We start from the raw sequence: 20,997 nt of genomic DNA, 5'->3' as shown, positions 1-20,997 counted from the left end.
ACAGTTGGTGTGAGTAGAGTTGGAGCAGTGTTGATTGTCGTTGTTGTGAAGGGTACTGTAGTGCTGGTTATCACTGTTGAGTTGTTGCTGTCACGTGACCGCTGTTTAGTTATCAGTGTTGAGTAGTTCACTGTCTGGAGCAGTCACGTTGACTCTGTTGATTGGGTGAGTTACCTGACTCGTCTGGGGTCGAGCCAAGGAATAATCGTCGTGCGTCGTGAATGTAATTACAGTTTGGTTTACGTCGCACCAGCACAGATAGGCCTTATGTCGACGATGAGATAGGAAAAGGCTAGGAGTGGGAATGGAATGGCCGTGGCCTTAATTAAGGTACTGCTCCAGCATTTGTCTGGTGTGAAAATGGGAAGCCATGAAAAACCATCTTCGGGGCTGCCGACAGTAGGGTTCGAATCCACTATCTCCTGAATGCAAGCTCAGAGCTGCGTGACCCTAACCGCTCGGCCACTTGCTCGGTGATGTGATTATTAACACATTGTGTGTTCGAACCTGTCTGCGTGCAGCTGTTGTGTGAAGTGACTGAGCGTGCGGAGTGAAGTGAAAGTGAGGGCTGTAAATCAGAATTATCGCCCAGCTCGGGTAATGCCAGCGAGCCGGGCTACCTACTATAAGGAAGACAGATACTTTGTAAATACAGAAGTCACTAATTAGGGAACTGTTGTCATCCATTCTCAAATATATTTGTGTGTGTGTATTAATTGGGTCATCCTATATTAAATTAGATCGATAAAACCAACAGTGTTTTATTGGTAGCAATGCTTTCTTCTACTACTACTACTACTACTACTACTACTACTACTACTACTACTACTACTACTACCACCAGCACCACTTTTCCCCACATCTGTGGGGTCGCGGTTGCGAACTGTGTCGCACAGGTGGTTTTGGCTCTGTCTTACGACCGGATTCCCTTCGTGACGCCAACCTTGTATGGAGGGATATAATCACCATTGCGTGTTTCTGTGGTAGTTAGTAGTATAGTGTATTGTTTGGATATGAAGAGGAAAATTTGGCACAACCACAAATACCTAGTATTCGAGCCAAATTAATTAATCAGACGCGATTAAAATCCCCAGCCCTTTCGGGAATCGATCCTGGGACAATAGGAACCGAATTCCTCAACGCTGACCATTTAGCCAATGAGTGGGGCATTAGTAGCAAAAAATATACCATGCGTTTATTTCAAACCTTCCTACTTCGAATAAATTTAATGGGTTTTATTTTGGTTTTTGGTTTTCAACGAGGAAAACCTAGTCACTTTAAAGGTGGTACATAAAATTCGTTCAGCAATGGATTTAAACTTCTCCTCGAAAGTAAGAATCAAAAATAAATAAAATCCATTAAATGTATTCAAGGTGGGAAGAATCATGTTTACTAGGAATAACATTAGTTAGATCATTTACTTATGATGATGATGATGATGATAATGATGATAATTGTTGTTTAAAGGGGCCTAACATCTAAGTTCATCGGGCCTTGTTTTACTTAAAGACGTACTGTATATCTACCGGTACTTGTTATTGTATTTGCAGTGTTGCTGTACTCGGATAGTAAATATCTGTAACTTCACTGGTGATGAAAAATCGCTCGTTATTTAGAGGCTAGCTGTTAACAATGGACGCCTGATGGTAAGTTTCGAATACTGTTTTCAGAAACTCAACGAACAGGGAAAGTCACACGGCATTACGGCATTGTGCAAAATTAAACTTATTGAAATACATAAATATATAACGTTTTACTCAATGAATAACAGGAATTTTACATTTTTTGGTGAAAATTCTGTCTTTCCCATCCAGGAAATTGTAAATCGTACCTTGCACGCTTGAACCCCGTATGGTGCATTGTAATACGAAACTTCTAACGTGTCAGTAGTCTTTGAATATGTAAATACAGAAAAATAAAACCTTGTCTACCCAACGAATTGGCCGTACGGTTAGGGGCGCTTTTCCATGGTTTCCATTTTTTACACCAGGTAAATGCCGGGGCTGTACCTTAATTAATGTCACGGCCACTTCCTGACTACTCCGAGCCCTTTCATGTCCCATCATCGCCATAAGACTTATCTGTGTTGGTGCGACGTAAAGCTAATTGTAAGAAAAGGAAAACCTTGTCTATTACTGCAGTATCGAGCGCAATATAAATCAATGCCGAATATTTTAAAAGATCTAAATTCTTGCGATTATAGTGTCTTGTTTTTAATACTGTTCTCCAATCAACATTTCGTTGATTGGCGCGAGGAAGGCTTCATAATCACAACCAAACTTCAGTGCTGCTGTCCATGCCGGGTGTGTTCGCTCTCTGTTTGACTTGTGACGTACGTTCGGACTGCTCACATTTCAGATAAGCGAGCCCAGCCACACTATAAAAATATAAAAATAATCAATGACGCCACAACCCTGACGGGCCTTTGATTACCAAGCGACTGATGCTCATCCCCAAGGCCTGCAGATTACCGGGTTTCATGTAGTCGGCGTGACGAATCTTCTCGGCCCTTATTCTTGGATTTTTAGACTGAGTTCACCAGTTTGCCGTCAAATAGCGCCTCAATCGTACTCGCTTAGGTTGAGTGGACCTTTAACCAGCCCTCAGATCCGGGAAAAGAAAAGTACCTGACTTGGCCGAGAATCGAACCCGGAGCCTCTGGATAAGAGATGGGCACGCTACCCCTAGACCACGGGGCTGGCAGTATACTGTATTCTTAATACATTGCAATAAATAGAAAATGAAGTACCACCTCTCTTTTTATTTTCTTCACATGTAATAAATAAGGAAATAAATCAATAAATGATAGTCTATAATTTACGAAGTAGATAATAACATTATTTCTACAAAAATTGAATATATTATTAAATAATTTTGGTTACTGGTTTTTCAAAATTTACCGCAAGTTCTTAATCGGTGAACTCAAAAACTCCTCATATATGTTTTCGAAATTCCTGCTAATTTAAAAAAAATCTGCCATATTGATTTCGGCATTTTGGTTTTTCAAATGTTAACCTCAAATTTGTAATCAGCGAAATCGATCTTTTTTTTTTTTTTTTTTTTTTTTTTTTTTTTTTTTTTTTTGCAAGATTTTGGTATTAGTCCGAAATTCACGATTGAAATAGTCTAAACACTTCCGGCCTTTGTTTATGTGATAACTGAATTGGTGAAAAATTACGTTTCATTTCCGAGAACTTAATTATTGAGAATATAGAATGTTTAACGATATTGTAAATGTGACTTTCTGATAACAAATTTGGTTTAATTTTCAGAGTTGAAAGTACAATTGCAATAACTTCAGTCATTGACATGCGAACTCCGTAATAACAATACATGATTTAATGGCTGCAAAGTCCTGAAGTAATGATATAATTCTAAGAATTCTCCTTGAAGAGTTGTAATTTATGCTGCCTCATGCTGGCAATAGTTCACAAAGAAACCGACTATTATGTAGGTGTGTCTAGAGAGCGATGTTACGTCACGTAATAAACAGTGCAGGAAACTTCATAAATAGAAGTGACGTAAAACTGATGTTCTTGTGAGAAGTTCAGAAAATATTTCAGCAATCTCTTCTTACTCCTTCAGGGGACAAAAAGCTAAGTCTCCGTACAGGCTATGAAGGCCCTTGTAGGGGTGGAAGGTAAAGGCTTCCACTATCCAAACCTCGGCACTTGGTGGGGTAGATTGGTTAGCTCTACGCCCGGCTACCTTTGCCTCCAGGAATTAACGTGTTACTCATTTTTGGTGTAGGCTGAGTTAACCTCAGGGCCATGTGCACCTCCGGACATGGAAATCTCGTTTCCTAAATTTTTCAACTTCCTGACGGGGAATCGAACCCATGTCCTTCCGGGTGAACCTAGCACGTCTTTACCGCCTCGGTCAGATAGTCCCTTCTTAAGGGGGGGGCAGTATACATATACAAATGGATGTTTTAGTCATTTTATTGATTTATGTGGTTCTGGAAAAATTGTTGGTAACTATTCACAAGAAGATATTACATATCTGTTGTGCTTCTTCCCCAATTTCTAATCATACATTTCATATCTTTCCTGTAATATTCCGTTTAACTTTACAAAAATAATATAGTATAGTCACTGTGACACGTAGAAATATTATGTCCTCTCGCTATCACCTTTCATACAAGTCACCTGTTTGTCAGTGTCAGGACCCAATGGCCTACAGTAATGTTAGCAAACTGTGCATGGACATTTTTCATCACATTTTTTCTTCAGAAAGTAAGGATCGTTATATTTTACATTTTCGTACGAAAGGAAACAAAAAATTCTTGTCAATACAATATATATCTGCTTTGTTAAGAAGGCAGACATTTTTTCAGTTTCTACACAGTTCTTGAACATGGATGCATCTACCAATTTTTTTTAAAAAAGCAATATAATTGTAATGGCATTTAACAAGGGAAATGGATTTAATTTTTTTTAAAGAATTCATTTTACTCCCTTGACTGTTTTAAAATGACACCTCCAATAGCTTTTGGGAATATCTTTTCTATTATTTAAGAGGTATTCCCAGAAAAGTTCATGGAAATCTTACATTAAATAGAAAGTTCTGTATATCTCTGGACTCTTGCTTTAACTCCAGCGGTTACTGGTATAGAGTACCTGTGAAACGTCAGAGGTACTCTATCGTCCTTTCTGCGTAAACCTCTCGCTATCACCTTTTCTTCAAGTAACTGCTTGTCAGGATCCAATGACCTACATGTTCTAGGTCCTTTAAGACAATAAGAATCATCATAATCATATCACGCATAGACTACTGCTCTAACAACAGCTTGTAAATCATCTTGTTGTACTGCATTCCCCTCTTTGAAATTTGGCGAGCATCATGGAGTGTTTCCCTTATCAGGGTTGCAGTGTCATGGACTACTGTCAGAGATTTTACCCCAAGGAAACCATTTTCTACCTGAGTTTCCCTTCTTTCCTGTCTTCTATGATGGGTTGTATCAGACTGTATTCATCATATCAAAAGATATGACCGAAATAAGATACGTTCCTGCTTTTTGCGAGGGTAAGGAATTCGGCACGGCCTACTACAGTACATACTCGTTGGCGACTTGGTACACCAACTGGATCTTCAGCATTCTGCGATACATCCACATTCAGAAGGACTGCAGTCAGTTCATTGATGAAGCTTTTAGTGTCCAGCCTTCGACACAATGAAAGTTACTGATACAATTTACGTCACGCCAGTGAGTTTAAAATAGGAAGTTCTGGTTGGACAAACTAATGTTTCAACTTCAGAAGCACAAGTTTTACAATTCTAGTTTTCATTTTTATGTACATTCGAATCCCATACTTGTGTTAGCTAGCATTTTAGGTACCGGTACTTTAAATGTGACCGATCTCGATAGCTGCAGTCGCTTAAGTGCGGCCAGTATACAGTATTCGGGATGGTAAGTTCGAACCCACTGTCGACAGCCTTGAAAATGGTTTTCCGTGGTTTCCCATTTTCACACCAGGCAAATGCTGGGGCTGTACCTTAACCAAGGCCATGGCCGCTTCCTTCCCACTCCTAGCCCTTTCCTGTCCCATCGTCCCCGTAAGACCTATCTGTGTCGGTGCGACGTAAAACAACTAGCAAAAAAAAAAAAAAAAAAAAAAAAAAACTTCAAATGTGACACCCTTCCAATGGTGTTTCGTCCATAGCAATAACGCGTATTGTGGAAGCCTTTACCTTCCACATTTTCCGGGGCCTTCGTAGCCTCTACGGAGATTATTTTGACTAACGGCAGATGCTTGTAAATACTCATCTGTAATTCTATTAGGTCACAAATCATCTATTTTTCTTTTGTATCCTATTGAACCTTTGGTCGGTCTTTAATGTATCGCAGGTGATATCATTTCTCTGATAGTTCTTACCCATTCGTCTTCGAAGTAAGGGCACCTTCTTGTGTACGCATGTCTAACACTCCAATCTGCGTTACTTAATATTGGGTTTGGTATTATTTTTGCATTAATGACAACGTTTCATCAATTCCACCCACTAGCTTAACTACTTTTCCACGAACTGTGTGTGTGAACAACTGAACTATACATTGTGTTTCCAAGCATGTGGGAAACAAAACAAAACAAAACATTTTTTTTTTTTGCTAGGGGCTTTACGTCGCACCGACACAGATAGGTCTTATGGCGACGATGGGATAGGAAAGGCCTAGGAGTTGGAAGGAAGCGGCCGTGGCCTTAATTAAGGTACAGCCCCAGCATTTGCCTGGTGTGAAAATGGGAAACCACGGAAAACCATCTTCAGGGCTGCCGATAGTGGGATTCGAACCTACTATCTCCCGGATGCAAGCTCACAGCCGCGCGCCTCTACACGCACGGCCAACTCGCCCGGTACAAAACAAAATATCCTAAGAACATGTGCCCTACAACGATCGTTTACGAGTTAGAGACTTTCCAACTTTGCACGGGAAGTATTGTAATAGCCTTACCTGGCACATTCCATGTGGAATAGCTGTCGGCGTCCGCCTCTGTGGTGTAGTGGTTAGCGTGATTAGCTGCCACCCCCGGAGGCCCGGGTTCGATTCCCGGCTCTGCCACGAAATTTGAAAAGTGGTACGAGGGCTGGAACGGGGTCCACTCAGCCTCGGGAGGTCAACTGAGTAGAGGTGGGTTCGATTCCCACCTCAGCCATCCTGGAAGTGGTTTTCCGTGGTTTCCCACTTCTCCTCCAGGCGAATGCCGGGATGGTACCTAACATAAGGCCACGGCCGCTTCCTTCCCTCTTCCTTGCCTATCCCTTCCAATCTCCCCATCCCTCCACAAGGCCCCTGTTCAGCATAACAGGTGAGGCCGCCTGGGCGAGGTACTGGTCATACTCCCCAGTTGTATCCCCGACCAAGAGTCTGAAGCTCCAGGACACTGCCCTTGAGGCGGTAGAGGTGGTATCCCTCGCTGTGTCCGAGGGAAAAGCCGACCCTGGAGGGTAAACAGATGATGATGATGATGATGATGATGATGATGATGATGATGATGATGATGATAGCTGTCGCCATGTTGGTGTTCGACCGGGGATACTGCTTTATAATACAGGAAGTGTTCAACATTTTCTCCATGCGCCTACAAACACGCCACTTCATTGATTGTCGGACACGTTTGAAGACTCCAGGCATAACACATATTTGATGGCAACCTCGTTCCACGCTCTGGAGAAGCACTGCACTGTTTGTAACAGCATGACTAACTCCAAACTTAATCCTAGATAAGAATTACGTCCCCATTCAAGTTAAATAATAATTTAAAACAGTCGTAGCTCGTAAACCACCAGACGTAGGGTATATCGTTCATGGGCTGTAATAGTGGAAAAAAAAAAAAAAAAAAAAAAAAAAAACGAAATCAAAGTTATTACAGACTCTAGCATTGCCCGTAAATTTATGTCATTATTTGTTATAAACCGCAAACTCCCAAAATAGTTCAACATAATCTATTAAAAAGCATTGCAGTAATAGTGACACATCTCAAAATATTTAGGTCGTGGCTTCGGCAAGGAAAATGAAGGAGCATTTTTTAAGTAACATTTTTATTAACTGACCTCCTGTCTAGCCATTTAGTACCGCTTGCTCCTTATTTCTGTATTTCACTAATAAGGGAAACTTTGTATTAATTTTATCTCAGAACTTGATTCTTTTTAATTGTGCTACTATTGCAGCCCATGAGAGATATGTTCATATGGAATTATTTGTGTATTGTTTTGCGGCGCATTATCCACCTCCTGATTAATTTCTACATGTTTTGGACCAGGTATAACCATGAACAGTGGGCGAAGAACTGTACATCCTTGAACTTCGCTGAGGTAGTAGATTGCTAAGTTCACCAGCCGCATGTTAACAGGTAAGCTGTAAGTACATCACTGGTGCAGGGAAAGCTCAGTATAAAACAAACAAGTTACGTGCAGGTAGGAAAGTTCTGCATGCAACATTTAATTTAATGTTTGTGGGTACTGAATTAAACATGTACAATGGATGATAAATGTAATTAGTGACAACATAATTTGTAATGTGTCGAGTGGCTACACTCAACGCATTTGTCAGCTGTACTGAGAATATTCAAGAGGCGTGTTTAAAGATGCCAACACCACCACCGAGTAAGTGGCCGTGCGGTTAGAGACGCGCAGCTGTGAGCTTGAGTTCGGGAGATAGTGGGTTCAAATCCCACTGTCGGCGGCCGTGAAGATGATTTTCCGTGGTTTTCCCATTTTCACACCAGGATGCAAAAAATCACCTTATATGTGTTTGCCAAATTTATCCTGTTCGTAGTTGGTTATGAATTATGTTGATTAACCAACTTGCGCTATTCTTTTTCTTTTTTTACACTTTTAGGGCTACGTCATACCGATACAGACAGGTCTTATGGCCACGATGGGAAAGGAAAGGGCTTGGAGTGGGAAGGAAGCGGGCTTGGCCTTAATTAAGGTACAGCCCTAGCATCCTGATGTGAAAATGAGAAACCACGGAAAACCATCTTCAGGGCTCCCGACATTGGGATTTGAACCCACTATCTCCCGGATTCATGTGCTACTCTTAGTGTGTACTCTTTGAAAGTATAAGTTGGATCATTATTCATATTGCCGATTGCCAAGCGAACTGGCTACGTGGTACGGATCGTGTGGCTGGCTTTAGGCTTGCATTACAGTGATAGCGGGTTCGTACCCCCACCATCGGCAGTCGGTTTCCCGTGATTTTCCATTTTAACGCCACAAAAGTGTCAGGGCTGTATCTTGAAGTCCAAGCCGCTACCTTCCCTGTGCTAACCTTCTCTTGTCTAATTGTTGCGCAATAGTGTGTCGTTAAACAAAGAAAAGAGAAAATAATGTTGCATTAACACTCTTATTAGACTAATATGAATCAACATAAACTACAGGTTTGGTTAGCAGGGTGGGACAGCTGTAAAACTTAAGTCGCCAAGGCAGTGACAGTTCGAATCACCAAGGTAGTGGCAGTTTGAATCACCAAGGTAGTGACAGTTCGAATCACCAAGGTAGTGGCAGTTTGAATCACCAAGGTAGTGACAGTTCGAATCACCAAGGTAGTGGCAGTTTGAATCACCAAGGTAGTGGCAGTTTGAATCACCAAGGTAGTGACAGTTCGAATCACCAAGGTAGTGGCAGTTTGAATCACCAAGGTAGTGACAGTTCGAATCGCCAAGGTAGTGGCAGTTTGAATCACCAAGGCAGTGACAGTTCGAATCACCAAGGCAGTGACAGTTCGAATCACCAAGGTAGTGGCAGTTTGAATCACCAAGGTAGTGACAGTTCGAATCACCAAAGCAGTGACAGTTTGAATCACCAAGGTAGTGACAGTTCGAATCACCAAAGCAGTGACAGTTCGAATCACCAAGGCAGTGACAGTTCGAATCACCAAGGTAGTGACAGTTCGAATCCCGATCACTGCATGTGGGATTTTTGAAATGAAAATTGAAGTCCTTATGGTGTAGAATCCCGGATCCCGTTGCAATTATCACGAAATGAATTGTCACTGGAATCAATTTACTTGCACTTCAATAAAAGATAAACACGGAATGCATACAAAGAGCAAGAAAATAAATTGCCCTCTGTCAGCCAAATGTCGATCTATCCACGAACCGGTCAAACACTTGCTCAACTTTGTCAGAAATATTTTGTTAGTTCAGTGGCCATCGTCTGTTCATATCTACACCGATGATCCTAAAACCCTATCGAATAAGGTGGGTTGTGCATTTTACTGTCCCGAAACCTGTGAAGCTCCCAGTAGACTTTATTCCTATGAAAATGGCCCCATCATTGAAGCCTTCAGCTATTCTGGAAGATTTCTTATGACAATAATAATCTTCATGTTGTCTCTTGTTGATTCAGACTGCTAGAGATACTTTCCGACACAACAGGTGAACTGACTCTGAAATTGAAGGTGAATGATGGAACTCTGTATACCTCTGCAAAGGTCTTTAACAATAAAATATTTCTTGTCTTATTCTTTAAGATTTATTTGTTCAATCTAGTTTTATCAATAAACTTGCGTAGGTGCGACAATTTGTAGTGAATGTTATCATTTACACTCACTCTAAAACCATAAAAGTACACAAAGTTATTAGTGAAAATGAAAACCTACAACCTGTTTTCCAGTCAATGACCGGGTCAAGGATGGGATGAATGAAGCCCCCAACTTGCGGCGAGGACAGGAATTGCAGTCGCTTAAGTGCGACCAGTATCCAGTATTCGGGAGATAGTAGGTTCGAACCCCACTGTCGGCAGCTCTGTAAATGGTTTTCCGTGGTGTCCCCATTTTCACACCAGGCAAATGCAGGGGCTGTACCTTAATTAAGGCCATAAGACCTATCTGTGTCGGTGCGACGTAAAGTCCCTAGCAAAAAAAAATTAATTAAGGCCACGGCCGCTTCTTTCCCACTTCTAGCCCTTTCCTGTCCCATCGTCGCCATAAGACATATCTGTGACGGTGCGACGTAAAGCAACTAAAAGAAAAAGTTAGGAATTGTGCCGGCTGCCGAGGCCTGCCGCACTCCTCTGGGACAATGATTAATGACTGGCAGATGAAATGAAATGATAGTCGAGAGTGTTGCTGGAATGAAAGATGACAGGGAAAAGCGGAGTACCCGGAGAAAAACCTGTCCCGCCTCCGCTTTGTCCAGCACAAATCTCACATGGAGTGACCGGGATTTGAACCACGGTATCCAGCGGTTAGAGGCCGGCGCGCTGCTACTTGAGCCACGGAGGCACATACAATGTTATTAGTAAAGTGTAGAAAAACCTCCTAGGCTCCTCCCTTTCAATCGTGGATGCACTCGGGGACTTAGTTTTCCGCCCTATCAGTTTCCGTGACAGACAGTGTACATTAATAAAACAGTCGGTTCTCGAACGTAGTGCTGTCTGTCTCAGTCGCACAGGAATTTACTCCAACGATGTCTGTTCCCAAGATTAGATCCTGGTTGCTGTGGGCGGCCATTAGGGCTGGTTAAATGGGACAGACACAAGTCGTTGTATTCTAACACGTTAATTTACACTTACAGAATTACATTCCAACACCCTGTCCCTGCTAAGACCTCTAGCTGTTTGAACAAACACAGTAATAATTGCCTTTGGCCCTCGGGAGGATGGCCTTGATATCAAGCTGACCTTTGTGTTAAGCTTGTGTTGACCGGTCAGCTACAGCACACTTTCTGCAAACTCAAACGTTCACGGACAAGGTCGCACACTACACCGTGTGAATGATGAAAGTGGATCTCTGAGTCATCGTTACTCCTCTGGTGGTTACTCAACTCCTCAGTTGGTTCTATCACGTGTCCAAGTTCTGGTGCCATCTACAATGTACAACACCACCACACTCGTTTGAAGAACATCGTACCCCTCCAATAATAATAATAATAATAATAATAATAATAATAATAATAATAATAATAATAATAATAATAATAATAATAATAATAATGTTGTTTGAGTCATCAGTCCAAAGACTGGTTTGATGCAGCGCTCCATGCCATCCTATCTTGTGCTAACCTTTTCATTTCTACGTAACTATTGCATCCTACATCTGCTCTAATCTGCTTGTCATATTCACATCTTGGTCTACCCCTACCGTTCTTACCACCTACACGTCCTTCTAAAATCAACTGAACAAGTCCTGGGTGTCTTAAGATGTGTCCTATCATTCTATCTCTTCTTCTCGTCAAATTTAGCCACATCGATCTCCTCTCACCAATTCCATTCAGTATCTCTTCATTTTCGTGATTCGATCTATCCATCTCACCTTCAGCATTCTTCTGTAACACCACATTTCAAAAGCTTCTATTCTCTTTCTTTCTGAGCTAGTTATCGTCCATGTTTCACATCCATACAATGCCACGCTCCACACGAAAGTCTTCAAAAACATCTTTCTAATTCCTATATCAATGTTTGAAGTGAGCAAATTTATTTTCTTACGAAAGCTCTTCGTTGCTTGTGCTAGTCTGCATTTTATGTCCTCCATACTTCTGCCATAGTTAGTTATTTTACTACCCAAGTAACAATATTCATTCACTTCCTTTAAAATTTCATTTCCTAATCTAATGTTTCCTACATCACCTGCCTTCGTTCGACTGCACTCCATTACTTTTGTTTTGGACTTATTTTCATCTTGTACTCCTTACCCAAGACTTCGTCCATACCATTTAGCATCTTCTCGAGATCTACTGCAGACTCAGATAAAATAACAATATCATCAGCAAATCTCAAGGTTTTGATTTCCTCCCCTTGGATTGTGATTCCCTTTCCAAATTCCTCTTTGATTTCCTTTACTGCTTGTTCTATGTAAACCTTGAAAAGGAGGGGGGACAAACTGCAGCCTTGCCTCACTCCTTTCTGTATTGCTGCTTCTTTTTCAAAGCCCTCGATTCTTATCACTTCAGAATGAGTTTTATCAGATTGTAGATAATTCTTCGTTCTCGGTATCTGATCCCAATCACCTTCAGAATCTTAAATAGCTTGGTCCAATCAACATTATCGAATGCCTTTCCTAGATCTACGAACGCCATATACGTGGGCTTGTCTTTCTTGATTCGATCCTCTAAGATCAGACGTAAAGTCAGGATTACTTCACGTGTTCCTACATTTCTTCTGAAGCCAAATTGATCTTCTCCCAACTCAGCTTCAACTCGTTTTTCCATTCTTCTGTAAATAATACGTGTTAAAATTTTGCAGGCATGAGATACTTAACTAATGGTGCAATAGTTTTCACACCTGTCAGCACCGGCTTTCTTCGGAATAGGTATAACAACATTCTGCTGAAAATCGGATGGGACTTCTCTTGTCTCGTACATCTTACACACTAAATAGAATTACCTTGCCATGCTGGTTTCTCCTAATTCAGTCAGTAATTCAGAGAAAATGTCATCAATTCCAGGTGCCTTGTTGCATTTAGGTCACTCACAGCTCTGTCAAACTCTGACCTCAAAATTGAATCTCCCATTTCATCAGCATCAACAGCCTCTTCTTGTTCCAGAACCAAGTTATCTACATCTTTACCTTGATACAACTGTTGTATATGTTCCTGCCATCTTTCTGCTTTGTCTTCTTTCCCTAGAAGTGGCTTTCCATCTGAGCTCTTAATATTCACACACCTAGATTTCCTTTCTCCAATGGTTTCCTTGATTTTCCTGTAGGCAGCATCTACCTTTTCTAGAACCATACAACCTTCGACATCCTTGCACTTCTCCTTTAGCCATTCTTCCCTTGCACTTTCTATCCACTCCTTTCTTTAATAGCCTGTATTCTTTTCTGCCCTCTTCATTTCTAGAATTCTTTTATTTTCGTCGATCATCAATCAGGTCTAGTATCTCCTGAGTTATCCACTGATTCTTAGTTGATCTTTTCTTCCTTCCTAACATTTCTTCAGCAGTCCTACTGACTTCATTTTTCATGACTATCCAGTCTTCCTCTATTGTGTTTCCTTCAGATTTTTCATTTAGCCCTTCTGCAACATGTTCCTTGAAACAATCCCTCACACTCTTTTCTTTCAACTTGTCCAGGTCCCATCTTTTTGCATTCTTTCCTTTCTTCAATTTCTTCAACTTCAGATGGCATTTCATGACCAACAAGTTGTGGTCAGAGTCCACGTCTGCTGCTGGGAAAGTTTTGCAATCCAACACCTGGTTTCTGAATCTCTGCCTAATCACAGTGAAGTCTATTTGATACCTTCCCGTGTCGGCAGGTCTCGTCCACGTATACAGCCGTTGTTTATGGTGTTTGAACCAAGTATTGGCAAGGAATAAATCATGATCAGTGCAGAATTCAACCAGCCGACTTCCTCTTTCGTTCCTTTGTCCCAATCCAAATTCTCCTACTGTACTTCCTTCTCTTCCTTGGCCTACCACTGCTAAATCTTCTATATCTTCATATATTCTTTCAATTTCCTCATCACCCGCTGAGCTAGTAGGCATATAGACCTGCACTATTGTGGTGGGCATTGGTTTGGTGTCTACCTTGATGACAATTATTCTTTCACTATGCTGGTCGTAGTAGCTTACCCGCTGCCCTATTTTCTTATTCATTATTAAACCAACTCCTATATTACCGCTGTTTGATTTTGTGTTGATAATTCGGTAGTCGACTGACCAAAAATCCTGTTCTTCCCGCCAACGTACTTCACTTATACCAACTACATCTAACTTTAGTCTATCCATCTCCCTTTTCAGATTCTCTAATCTACCACAACGATTCAAACTTCTAACATTCCACGCTCCGACTCGCAGAATGTCAGTATCCATCTTCCTGATGATCGCCCCCTCTCGTGTTGTCCCCACCCGGAGATCCGAATGGGGGACTAGTTTACCTCCGGAATATTTTACCCGGGAGGAAGCCATCATCAGTACATCATTCATACAGAGAGAGCTGCATGTCCTCGGGAGTTAGTTACGGCTGTAGTTTCCCGTTGCTTTCAGCCGTGTAGCAGTATCAACACAGCTAAGCCATGTTGAGTATTATTACAAGGCCATATCAGTCAATCATCTAGACTGCCGTCCTTGCAACTTCCGAAAGGCTGCTACCCTCCTTTCGATGAACCATTCCTTAGTCTGGTCTCTCAACTGATACCCATCCGATATTGTTGCACCTGCGGCTCGGCTATCTGCTTCATTGGGACACGCAAGCCTCCCCACTGTGATGCCATTTAGGCTGCCTGCTCGTCAATTTCGACGTTGCCTTTGGCTCTACCTGATGGCAGAGTGAAGTGCATCTCTGTTGAACGATCTATGGTCGAGTATTAATTATTTTTTCGGGCAGACACCAAATGTGTCACAAGATATCTGTTACGTAGGCATCATACGCACAGAGTTTTTCATCCCTTCAAAAATCCGACCACCTCGACCGTGTTTGAACCTGCGATCTTGGGAAGTGAAGGCCGATACTGTACCACTGATACGGAAGGAGCTCATCCCTCCCGTATAGACACACTGTGTGAGAGGATGTCTTGTGGCTTCATACTAGAGACCTGCTGGACTAAGTAAAAAATATAGTCATGCGAGTGGGTAATTGAAGATACGACACCGCAATCTCAAGGCGGTACAACGTATGAGTTATCTATTTTTTTTTTGCTAGGGGCTTTACGTCGCACCGACACAGATAGGTCTTATGGCGACGATGGGATAGGAAAGGCCTAGGAGTTGGAAGGAAGCGGCCGTGGCCTTAATTAAGGGACAGCCCCAGCATTTGCCTGGTGTGAAAATGGGAAACCACGGAAAACCATCTTCAGGACTGCCGATAGTGGGATTCGAACCTACTATCTCCCGGATGCAAGCTCACAGCCGCGCGCCTCTACGCGCACGGCCAACTCGCCCGGTATATCTATTATTTAGCGTATTGTTTTAGTAGTGGGAGTGTCCGAGGACATATTCAGCTCGGCTGGTACAGGTCTTTGTATTTGACTCCAGTAGGCGACTTGCGCGTCTGATGATGATGATGATGATGATGATGATGATGATGATGTAGGGAGAGGGTGAAACTCAGTGTCGGCACATAGTCTATTCCTGTCGAATAACACCAAGGGTTCTGTTCAGGCTTAACGTCTCCATCCGACGGACGAATCATCATCATCAACAGGGATACATCAGCGCGTCCGAGATTCAATGCGACAGCGAGTTGATGCATGTATGAATGCTACCGGAGGGAATTCGTTAAATTTCATGCAAAGTAAACGCGTGTCCTCGTCCCGAGGTGGTGCATTTATTTTCAGTCACACCCCACATGGAGTTGAGTTGCATATACCATGGTAATTCCACATTTCGAATGAATATCTTCCTCTTTATCAGCAGCGGCGATTAATGTGGGGGGGGGGGGTGCGAAGGGGGGCAGTTGCCCCCACGTTGTGGAGAAAACATTACATTTTATTCCATTTTATCCGGCTGAAACTAGGAATTATAGCATTTATTTAAAAAAGCTGAAGCTGTACGCAGTCATCGGCTTCGGTGGTGGGGCCATGTGAGGCGAATGGAGAGGGGTACGTTACCTAGGAAGATAATGGACTCTGTTATGGAGGGTAAGAGAAGTAGACGGAGACCAAGACGACGATGGTTAGACTCATTTTGTAACGATTTAAAGATAAGAGGTATAGAACTAAATGAGACCTCAGCACTAGTTGAAAATAGAGAATTATGGTGACGTTTAGTAAATTAACAGAGGCTTCCAGACTGAACGCTGAAAGGCATAACGGTTCATACAGGGCCTCTCAGGGTGCATTCGCCGGTGCATTGCGCTGTGCATGGTGCAAAAGACGACTTCGCTTTGTTGACCAGAGTGTGACCCCCACACCTCGATTTGGAGCAATAGCGTTGAAATGAAATGAAATTGCGTACGGCTTTTAGTGCCGGGAGTGTCCGAGGACAAGTTCGATTCGCCAGATGCAGATCTTTTCATTTGCCTCCCGTAGGCGACCTGCGCGTCGTGATGAAGATGAAATTATGATGAAGACGACAAATAAACCCAGCCCCGTGCCAGCGAAATTAACCAAGTAAGGTTAAAATTCCCGATCCTGCCGGGAATCGAACCCGGGACCCCTGTGACCAAAGGCCAGCACGCTAACCATTTAACCATGGAGCCGGACAATAATAGCGTTGTTTCTCTCTTTCCCCACGCCTGTCTCGCTCGCTCGATCCGCCTGTCTCCCCCTGTCTCACTTGCTCCGTAGCGCTCCAAATCCGAGCCGAATTGAGCCGTGCTTAGCCGAGTGGCCCCGAGACGAAGCGTTGGTCCGAGCGGAGCCGAGTGGGACTGATGCACTGTGCACAGGTCCTCTGCGCCTCAGTTTGCACGCGTGGGATTTTGGGCGTTTGAGAGGCCCTGGTCTGTATAATGACGATACATGCATGTATGTATGTATGTATTTATTGTACGAGGAAAAGTTGACTGTTAATGGCATGAGGTCTTTCTAAGGGGTACTGAGTCCTTAGGAGATGGTACAGAGAGAGGATGGCAAGGCGAAATAAGAGATATTACGTCTTTCATTCCTTTATTTCATTCTTTGGAATGCCCTCCTATTGTGTCGCCAAATAATGAATATTTAATTGAAAATAAATCCTCATTCTCCCTTTTTTTAAAAACAGAACATCGAAATTAATTCAAATGAAATTTAACTGAATAATATTTCCCAATTTGATATGTCCATCATATTCTTCATGTCATAAATCAAGAATGTTGTAAATAAATGAGAAATCCTAAAGTCTCTCTCTCTAGGGGTATTTGCGATTTCATATTTACACTTCCTACATGAATTGAGTAAAGCAACTTTCTTCTCGAGAACACGTTAAACTTGAAATCAAATCTAGTCTTTTAAAGTTCTGAGCACACGTTATGAAAAATATGGCAAATTTGGAGTTTATGTTATACTTTCACTACGAATAGTGCACTTAATTGATACCTCAAAGTTCTAATAAATGGGAGTATACGGGAGCACTTTGTTGTTGAAAGTCTTTCTTGACTTGGAAAACGTTAATACTGTTCAAGTAGAATATTAATTAAGTAAACTCTTTAATGTTCTTTGTCCGTAATGACTTAGTTCATAAAGGTCCTGCTTAAAGTCAGAATTTAATGGAAAAGCACTGACATCACCTGATATACGCCTTCTCGAACAGTGGAAAACCACTCTGCGAACAGCAATCTGGACTTCGGCTGTCAGCAGGCCCCAAGCTGCTCCATGGTACCACGCCCCTGGAACCATTCCCGCGTAGTACCAAATCTCCGTCGATCTCCGCCGTTCTACGTCGATCTCCGTAGTTCTACGTCGAAAACGTGCACTATTTGATTTTGCACGGTCATCACTGGTGACTGTTTCACAATTTATCACCATTCACTTCGATGAGAAATACGTCGGAGCGAGTCTTTTATCGTCTATCACGATCATGAGAAATATCGTTCACGGCACAGTTCATCTAACCACTTACTGCTCACTGTTCGTAGGGTTAAATTAACTTACATTTGGAACACAGTTTGTAATTGCTCAACTTCACAGCAAAATAAATAAGCGACTCTCTCTTGTAATACCTCAATTATTCAAGTATAAGTCCTATACTTCACGATAACACTGGGTACACAGTTAGTCCACATGCATTAATTTTAAATAGCACAGCGTGTTATGATGACGCGCGAACAGTTCTTCTACACTAATGACAGTGTTCTAGGCTCCCAAGACAATCAAAGTGTTATAACCTACACTCATGAAATTCAAAGTTCAAATAGTCCAAGATCATTACCATGCGAAGTATTTATGTTAACCCCAAGTTGGTTATGGTTATTCACACGTCAACTAAGATATTTACTAAGTGTCAAGTACCACTGTTGCTGAATACTATAAGTCTTTAAGACTTTGAAATTACACACGTTCATTTTCTGTCTGAATATCAGACAAATTACAAGTCCCACAATGTACAGGTTACTCACTGGTATCGCAGAGACTAAGTATCAACTAGCCATAGAAACTTTCTAAGTAGTGCGAAGTCCGGTCGCAGGAATACTTGGTTCGACGCGCGCAGCGTGATATACTAGCCAGCTGTGAAAGAATGTAGACTTGACGCGAACTCGATGTGAAATTGGTGCGAACTCGACGTGAACTGAATTGCTGTGGCCTGGCTCTCTGCTTATATTCAGTACGGCTCAAGGCTGCTTGCTACGTCACAGAGATGAAATTGGCTTATATCTTTAGAATGCCTTGACGGAATTTACTGAAATTAATATATGTTTGCATTTGGAACATGAGCTACATGATGATAAATGTCTCATGTCCGAAACTTAAGCGGCTGAAAAGTTAGGCCTTTTCTTTCTAGTACCTTCGATGGAGAGGCATGTAACATGTGATATTGACGTCACCTGCAGACTCGTTGCTCGTGACGTGTCCAGCTCGCTACAAGGAGCTTCGCCTTGCGCTAGCACAAGATGTCGGACGCACGAACAGATAGTATTGCCGCCCCTTTTTCATATGTTTCGGCAACAATAAAACAATGTACAGGGCTGGAACAGTTCCCGGTACAGTATGTATGTATGTATGTATTAAAGAAAGCAATTTTACAAGGCTTGTTGTCTTATCAGCGAATTCTTTTCTTTATTTTCTTTAATTATTAACAAAATTATTAGCGGAAATACGCGCAAAGTGTCTTTTGCCGCGGCTAACTGATTTGTATAGGACCACAGAAATATTGGAGACTTTACATGTGCTGTGAGAAAGGGTAGCAGGGGTATATTTTTGTTGCCATGGTCATGGATTCAGGTATGGTTCACCAGCTTGCCACGCGCATTCGTCAGTCTGGCAGTCTCTTTAGTGTCTGTTAGTTTCTTAACGATACTAAACGATTTTAATTATATAAACCTTTGGTGAAAGTTTTATTTTATAGTATTGAATCAAAATCTCAAAATATTATTAGCGCACTTAAGTTGGTAGTTAGTATACCTTCACCTCTCTGTCGAAATTTGCTCAGAGTGCATCGACAAACTTAGAACTTTGTAGCTTGTCTTTTTTTCAGTTTTGGTCCGACTCGTTGGCTGAATGGTCAGCGTACTGGCCTTCGGTTAAGAGGGTCCCAGGTTCGATTCCCGGCCGGGTCGGGGATTTTAATCTCTTCTGATTAATACTTCTGGCTCGGGGACTAGGTGTATGTGTCCGTCCCAACACAGACACCATACCACACTACCAACCGCCACAGAAACACGCAATAGTGATTACATCCGTCCATATAGGGTTGGCGTCAGGAAGGGCATACGGCCGTAAAACAGGGCCAAATCCACATGTGCGACGCAGTTCGCACCAAAAAGATGCATATAACCCTCCCCCCCCTCCCGCACTATATCTCACAAACCCGGCTACTTTTTGTTGGTTTCCCATTTTCACACCAGGCAAATGCTGGGGCTGTACCTTAATTAAGGCCACGGCCGCTTCCTTCCAACTCCTAGGCCTTTCCTATCCCATCGTCGCCATAAGACTTATCTGTGTCGGTGCGACGTAAAGCCCCTAGCAAAAAAAAAAACCTTTTTGTTGTCTGTACATTTATTTTTCACCCCCCCCCCCACTTCTAATTCCCAATCGCCGCTTCTGCTCCTTATAGTCATTTTGAGCGACCGTCCCTCAAACCAAGACCAACTTCAATATTCTCGGACCACAATACAGAATAAACATGGCTGCCGTACCGGGGCAAAACTGACATGGCGAGGGGTAACCTAATAATGTGTACGGCCCAGCGGTGTAGGGGACAATGCGTCCGCCTGTCACCCGGCGGCCTCTGGTTCGATTCCCAGCCGGGTCAGGGGTTTTAATTGTAAATAATTAATATCCTTGGCCTGGGGACTGGGTGTTTGTGTCGTCCTTAACGTTCCTTTCCTCACATTCACCACTCTACTACTCTTCCGCAATTCCAATTACACGCAGGTTCATATCACATGGTGCAAGTAGGTCGACGCCCCGAACAAATAGCATTAAAAAGAAACCCTAATACGTATGTCTACCCCTTAATCCCGTTTCCTGATACGAGGTCCACGATGTGATGAGTTGAGGAGCTAATGAAGGTGAAATGAATGGAATTGAATAAGCAGGTGGAAGGAATCGGCCTGTGAATAGGAACTGTCCCGGCGTTTTCCTGGAAGTCAAAACTGGAAAAACACAGAAAAGTATTTCAGGACAGCCAACGCTGGGGTTCGAACACATGCGCCTCCCGATTGTGAGTTCGATTCCTTAGCCGTAGCGCCTCAACACGCGCAGCCACTCCGCCCCGTGGGAGTAACCTAATAATGATCGTGAGAATTTTGCAGTACGAAAATATATATTGAAGGTTTTCTTAAAACGTAATAGTTGGCACGTAAAGGAGCAAGGGTAACTTTACGTGCACTTTATTTAGGAGAGTAAAATGCATTGAGCGGATTTTAGAAACTTTACACCGAACAACAAGTTACCAATACCTAACAAGTTTCACTTTATTTAAAATAAGGATACGGACTGAAGAAGAAATGACACAACGCCCAGTAAACAAAAAATCGCACATTAAC

General features: G+C 42.3%; 1 protein-coding gene across 2 annotated transcripts in view; it reads left to right on the top strand.

The window, feature by feature from the left end:
• LOC136871908 (arylsulfatase B) overlaps positions 1-20,997 on the top strand; it is a 347,013-nt gene that overhangs the window by 106,929 nt on the left and 219,087 nt on the right. Inside the window, exon 2 of one of the 2 annotated variants that reach the window (XM_067145622.2) lies at positions 7,758-7,847. The exons of the other annotated variant lie outside the window; for it this stretch is intronic. The gene's annotated coding sequence lies outside the window, so the exon portion shown is untranslated. The remainder of the gene's footprint in view (positions 1-7,757; positions 7,848-20,997) is intronic. 2 annotated transcript variants of the gene reach the window in all.

This window comes from Anabrus simplex, chromosome 4 (assembly GCF_040414725.1).
Source record: "Anabrus simplex isolate iqAnaSimp1 chromosome 4, ASM4041472v1, whole genome shotgun sequence".
Classification (NCBI taxonomy): Eukaryota; Metazoa; Arthropoda; class Insecta; order Orthoptera; family Tettigoniidae; genus Anabrus; species Anabrus simplex.
This window is presented reverse-complemented; position numbering and strand designations above follow the sequence as displayed.